Source organism: Bos javanicus, chromosome 2 (assembly GCF_032452875.1).
Source record: "Bos javanicus breed banteng chromosome 2, ARS-OSU_banteng_1.0, whole genome shotgun sequence".
Classification (NCBI taxonomy): Eukaryota; Metazoa; Chordata; class Mammalia; order Artiodactyla; family Bovidae; genus Bos; species Bos javanicus.
In genome coordinates, this window is record NC_083869.1 from 18,543,623 (window position 1) to 18,551,343 (window position 7,721).

Sequence of the window (7,721 nt, forward strand, 5' to 3'; positions counted from 1 at the left end):
ATGTGATTTGTAATATGGCTTTTTTGGGGGGACAATGCTGCTGATCTAAACTGTTACATTTTTATATACTAAGTTGCTGAAATCTGCCCTGTAATTTACATTTACTGCACATGTCTGTTCAATCTAACCACATTTCAAGCGCTCAACAGTCCCATGTAAGAAGTGACTAGACTACAGGGCAACTAAGGCTCACCTCTCACACGGAAATGCCAGTTCCCTGGAGGCAGGCCTCCTATGCCCCGCTCCTGTGTGCTGTGCTAAGCTGCTGCAGTCGTGTTCCACTCTGTGCAATCCCATGGACTGCAACCCACCAGGCTCTTCTGTCCCTGGGATTCTCCAGGCAGGAATACTGGAGTGGGTTGCCATGCCCTCCTCCAGGGGATCTTCCCAACCCAGTGGTCGAACCTGCATCTCTTAAGTCTACCACTAGCCCCACCTGACTTCCTCTTATTCAGCCTTCACTACTTCCAAAGGAGTTTGTGCAACTGCTCCTACAGAATTTTCCTGTGTTGTTTAGGACCCCAAATAACACTTAATTGCAGACAGATGCTTCTATTATCACAGAGAAGATTGAGATTCTGGATGGACTCTTTCCCACCACAGTATATTGCTCTAGGAAAGCATTTAGTTGTAGTATTAATGAGATGTCTTAGAATCAACATGTTAAGCTGTCACACTTTGCAATACACGGATGGCTCCAGTTACTTACATTTCTTATACCACCTCAAACTTTATACTTTCTCCTAGTCACTCTTCCTTTGCTCATGTCTCAGAGGAATCTGGTTAAATACTCTAATTGCAATGTTGACTCTGCATCCTACTCTTCCCTCATGGACCTTGTGGCATCAGTAAGTCCATTTCTTGTCCGAATCATCAATTCTTCTTTCTCCCATTAGCTGGGTTAGTTAGTTCTCTTCTGACCCAATAAAACACTGCCTTGTGTTAGTCAGGGTTCTCCATAAAAACTGAATTAACAACAGGAGATAGATGATACATATACATTCCATAAGAAAGGATATATATTCTTCTTAATTACATGTGAGACATTCACAAAAAATTTCTAAGCCACACACACAAGAAGCAAAACCCCACAACAAACACCCAATAAATATGGGTGGGGTGGAGTTGGGGGGGTAGATTTATTTTAAGATATTGGCTCATTAGACTGAGAGACTTCCTGAATGCAAAATCTGATGGGGTTGGGCCAACAGGCTTGGGAACTCAAGGAAGAATCACATAGTTTAAAAGCAGTGTGCTGGCAGAATTCCTTTTTTCTTGGAGAAGTCAGACCTTGCTCTGTGAAGGGCTTTAACTGATTGGATGAGACCCACCCACACCACAGAGCACAATCTGCTTGACTCAAAGTCTACAGATTTAAATGTTAATCTCTTCCAAAAAGTATCCATACCTTCACAGAAAGGCTCAGAATCATATTTGACCAAATAGCTAGATACCATGGCTCAGCCAAGTTGACACATAAGAATTAACCATTACATCCCCTTTAATTTCTGTCTCATCTCTTTCTTTCATTGGGAACTCCAGCCTACAGGTTATAATCACTGTTATTTCCTCACCTTATTCTTTCATCTTAATAACAGTTTAATCCCACCATTCTCACAGTTTTCCTCAGGGTCACTCACTGAGCTTCTTACTGCCATATACAATGGTAATTCTAGAACTGTGTTTCAGAAAGCCTGTTCCACAGCTTAGGTTTAATAGATTTTATACTACTATTACTACTAATAATAATACTTTTTAAAAGAATCCACATATGTAGATTCCACATATAAATACATCTGGTAAACTTTGGGTTAAACAAACTTATTTATCAGGTCCTTTAAAAAATATCACAGCTGGGAGAATTTTCCAAATTTATTTTGATGCCAGAGTTCTTTAAACACCCTGTCAGATTAGCTGAGAGGAACAGACACTTTGGAAAACACTCTCTTACCTCATTCTCTAAGTTTTTATAATTCTTATTAGCTCATAACACAGTTTTGACACAGTATGTGCACATTTTGATTGCATTTTTTTCCTAGCCTTACTCCTAAGATCTAGTCTTACTCCTGGGTATCTGTATAGTGTGTCGTATCTTTTCATATGTCAAGTTTCTAGAATTGTTGCTATACACACAGGGTGTGTTCATACTGGTGAGTATTACCTTGTTGTCAATAACTTAGAATATAGCAACTATCCTTTTTTCCCAAAATGTATTTATTTTTTAATTGAAGGATAATTGCTTTCCAGAATTTTGTTGTTTTCTGTCAAACCTCAACATGAATCAGCTGTAGACAGCAACTGCCTTTTACCAGAGGAACTGTACCACACTGGTCACTTAGGGGAGACACACCGCATGTGGGCCACCCCAAATGGGCCTCCTCCAATCCACTGAACCCGCCACTGTTTACTTCACCCATTCACAAACGATACCCCGTCTTAGGTAGAAGATATCAGCTACCTTCTGCTTTGCCCTCTTGTGGTCAGTGTGCTCAGACAGGAATCAGGCAAGGTGGAGCTCATGCAAGAATGACCAAGCCGAGAACAATAAGCTAGGGGCCCCGGAGGGAGCAAAACATTGGGGTTCATTAATAAAACCATAGACAAGCCTGCTACACAGACCTCTGGCAGAATTTTAGAGAAAACAGCAAACAAACCAGCCTGAAGAGAAAAAATGGCAAGAAGCAAAATGTATAATAAAAAGGGGGAAATAATTTCAGATACAGCAAATTCTAAGAAATAGTAAATCAACATGAACAATTGTACAGCAATAGCTTTTTCCCAAGGTAAGGTTAAATCTTGTGTCTCAATTTGGAGGTAAAAGCCTGCTGCTGCAAGTTGTCCTTGGTCAGAGGCATTACTATAGCTATGCCCTCTGGGTGATATGCTAGGAAAGACTGAGGGCAGGAGGAGAAGGGGACGACAGAGGATGACATGGTTGGATGGCATCATTGACTCAATGAACATGAGTTTGAGTAAACTCTGGGAGACAGCAAAGGACAGGGAAGCCTGGCATGCTGCAGTCCGTGGTATTGCAAAGGGCTGGATATGACTGAGCGACTGAACAAAAACAGCAACGCCCTCAGTGTGACACTGGATGATATGCATGGAGAGAATCTGAATTACATTTTATGGTTTACTTTTGGGCAATATTGGGCATTTGACATGTGGGGAAATATTGTTGAGAACTTTGCTCAATAGGAAGCCATTATCAAGGTCCCAATGCCAAAAGGAGAGCTTGTTAATGCAATTTCCCTTGGCGGCTAATAACTCGTAATAGTCATTACATGGGTTACTTGGTCCTGCTGGGTCTCAGTGTGTAAGCTTCTTTCTGATCAAAGTTATGTCCCTGGGTAAGCTGTGTTTAAACACTTTAATCTCTGTCTTCATGAAGTTCTATTATCCTAGTCCAAGAGATTGAATTGGCAGTCTCTAAATTCCTTATTTTTTTTAAACACAAGAATATAATTTTTAAAAACTTTTCTTTGAAGCAATAAAACATTCACAGGAAGTTGCAAAGATAGTACAGAGAGGTCCCCTGTACCTTTAACTCAGTGTCTCTAAATGATTACATCTTACATAAATATAATACATTATCAGAACAAGGAAATTAATAATGGTACTGAAGGAGGAAACAGAACAGGCTCCATCTTGACAGCAGGACTCCATCTTGGGCCAGACTTGGGTGGACTTTGAGCTAGATGCCCAGTATCTATGGAAACGACATATCGACTGGAAAACCAGGCCCTCTGGATGGAAGAGCCCCAGGGCTCGTACCTAGACTCTCTGTTGCCTAAAAGAATACTCTAATTATCTGTGTAACCAGATAGAATCATAAATTCTATTATGCTTATTGGGATATGACCACAGGCCTATTGATAATTGTCCACTGTTAACTACCTAGGCTTTGGCAACCCACTCCAATACCCTTGTCTGGAAAATCCCACAGACGGAAGAGCCTAGTAGGCTGTAGTCCATGGGGTCGCACAGAGTCGGACACGACTGAGCGACTTCACTTTCACTTTTCACTTTCATGCATTGGAGAAGGCAATGGCAACCCACTCCAGTGTTCTTGCCTGGAGAATCCCAGGGATAGAGGAGCCTGGTGGGCTGCCGTCTATGGGGTCACACAGAGTCGGACACAACTGAAGTGACTTAGCAGCAGCAGTAGCAGCAACTACCTAGGCTTAAGGCATATGAATCATGGGTTAACTTTGATTGTATCTTTCTTTTCCTTTGTTCAGACTAGTTTCAGGGAATTTGGGGAGGTGGGTTTGGGCATGTACACTTAGGGTATATCAGGTTTTCAGAAAAACTGGTCAGGGTCCTTGGCTAAGAGGAGACTCTGCCTTGGGCCCCTGGTGTAATAAACCGCACTCCACTATCTGCATTGTCCTTCTGAGTGAGTTTGTTTCCCAGAATGTGTGGCTACAACAGTACAACATGTATATACAGCTCATTTATGCAACTTTTAAAGTCTAAGCAACATAAAATTCACCACTTTACCATGTTTAGGTGTACAGTTGAGTAGTGTTAAGTACTTTCACACTGTTGTGCAGCCAATCTCGAGAACTCTTTCACCTTGCAAAACTGCAATTTCATACCCATTAAACACTAACTCCCCATTCCTCTCTCCCCCAGTCTCTGGGGACCACTCTGTACTTTCTGTTTCTATTAACTGTATAGATGACTGATGTAAGTAGAATTACAATATTTGTCTTTTTGTGACTGTTTCAGATCACTTAGCACAATGTCCCCAAGGTTCATCCAATGCTCTATCACGTATCAGAGTTTATTTTCTTTTTAAGACCATAATGTTCCATTGTATGTAGATACCTCATTTTACATCTCTTTGTCTCCTGAAGGATACTTGTGTTGCTTCCACCTTTTGGCTATTGTGAATAATGCTGCTATTGAATACCCATATTCATGGGTGTACAAATATCTTTGAGATCCTGATTTCAGTTATTTTGGGTATTGTTAGGGACTGAGTTGTGCCCCCCTCAAATTCATGCTGAAGTGCTAACCCCTAGATGTCAGAATGTGGAAACATTTTGAAGATAAGTCATTTTAAGAAGTAATTAAATTAAAATGATATTTTGGGGTGAACTCTAATCCAATATGGCTGGTTTCCTTATAAAAAGGAAATTTTGACTGAGAAATTTTCTGAAGCATATATTTTTTAGTATGTCTTACTATTTTTCATTTTTTTCCCTTAAATTGCCTATAGTATTCTTTAAGTTGCAGTTTACAGTAAATACATTTATGATTGTTTACCTCTTCAATTGCTTCTTCCTCATAGACCATGGTATTTTTAATTGAGAAAGTACTATTCTCTACAAATGCTGAGGTACTTGGTAAATTTGGGGCAAATTCTAAATGGAAGATATTCTAAAATCTAATACTTTTTTGTGAAATATGTAAAACTTCAGCCCAAATATTTTCACAGGTACTGTCCCTTTGCCATAAAAGTGCCTTATGCAACAAAGAGTTCCTAAGACAAAATGTGTCTAATAAATGGTCTCTATAATTATTTTTAATATTTTGCCAAATTTAAATACTGTAAAACCATTGGTTGTTCTTGTTCATTCCATTCAAATAAAGAATGTAAATTTATCCAATTAAAAAATATTAATAGGAGTGCCATCAAAAGGCTTTTCTTATACATCTAGATTTCCAAAAGCTCAGAGAATTTAAAGATTACATCTACTTTGTGTGAACTCTCAGCATTCAATTTGGTCAGTTCCTTCCTTGTGCTTGGAGGGATAAAATTGTCTTCCTGTTTGGAAATTTTGTTTTCAATAATTGCAATTCACTAAAAACTTCAAAAGCTGGAAGTTTTTGGCACTTTCTACTTGTTGAATATTTTTTTTAATTTTTTTTTTTTTTAAATTTTATTTTTAAACTTTACAATATTGTATTAGTTTTGCCAAATATCGAAATGAATCCACCACAGGTATACCCACGTTCCCCATCCTGAACCCTCCTCCCTCCTCCCTCCCCTACCCTCCCTCTGGGTCGTCCCAGTGCACTGAATATTTAAATTAACAACTTCCAATTAACTTTGAGCAAAGTGAAGCCAAAATTTAGAGAACTTGTTGTAAAAATGTTTGATACCATTGCAAGATACTTAGAATGATTTACAAAGTAGTACTTCAAAGTACTACTCAAACATTTTAAAATTCAATTGATGCTAGTGAAAATAGCATATAACCATCTGAAAACTGTGAATTTTTTATTCAACATCAGTTTTGTTACAAAAATTTTGTAATTTTGGTATTTTGAGTATATAAAAATATTTGTTAAATTTGATAACTTAAATTGGTAAGACAAATCTTGATTTGTCAGCTTGCTTGAACACAGTTATAAATTAGACTGTACAATAGCCAATTCTTTGCATATTTCTATTCTGGAGGTTTCATAACTTATTAAGAACTTTATTTTTATCACAGTACCGTACTCACCAATATTTTCATTTTCATAGCAAAGTTGAATTTTTAGACTGAATTTATAATATTATTCACAAAAATGGGGTCAGATGTTATAACTGATTCACTTTGCTGTACAGCAAAAATGCAATATTGTATATGACCTATACTGCAGTAAAAATTAATTTAAAAAAACCCCAAATATCTTCATAGATATAGAAAACAAACTTATGGTTACCAAAGAGGAAATGTCAGGGGGAGAGATAATTTAGGAGATTGGGATTAACATAGCCAACCTGGTATAAATAAAATAGATAAACAACAAGGACCTACTGGATAGCAGAGGGAACAAGGATAGCAGAGGGAGCTATATTCAATATCTTGTAATAACCTATAATGGAAAAGAATCTGAAAAACAGATATAGATAGATGGATAACTGATTAAATTTGTTGCATACTGAATCACTGTAAATCAACTATACTTCAGTTTTTAAAAATTGACGTTAATTTAATTATCTGCAAAATTCTTTTGCTAATAGAGCCAACACACTGAGAGCTGTGGCTACATGCTAGTGTGCAGGTAAGATATCTGGACTCAACATGAGTAAAAGTACTTTAGAAATAGATGCACATGACCTGAATAAAAGTAATGCTTCTCAGAGTGATGTGAAAATGCGCCTTCTGCTGCCGAGTATGAAATCGTCTTCAGGCATGACATTCTTAAAGTAACAATCAGCTTTTCAAGTGTATGTTGCCTTTTCAGCAGATTTGAATCATCTGACTTTTTGTGGTTTTCATATTCTGATTTTCATGTTGAGAGACGGAATGGACAAACAGGCAACAGCCATACCCTTTATGAGAACAGAACTCTCGTCCACAACCTCTGCAGCAATTGGCCCAAAACTGTCAGGACTTAGTCAATGGCTGCCAACTTGCCTATTTTTGCCTTGGTTTCCAACTCAGACCAACCAGAGAAAGCCAAATACACTTTCCAAGTTAAGCATGTGAGACAGAGTACTTCTAGTTAGCCGGCCTCCATCTTCCTCATGTCAACAGTTTCCAATCCAAGCATATCAGAAAAGTTTTTTCACTATACAACATTCCCACTCCCCTATCTGTCTTTGGATTTCTGCCAAAGCCAAGCGATGGTGGCTCCTTTGCTACAGCAAGCTCTGAATAAACAGCTTGTGTGCTCATGTGGATGGTCTTCACTCATTTCCACAGTGTGGTCACTGATTTCCTGGTGGATAATATTACCAATGGTGGATGATAAATGGTTGATAACATTTTGTGTGT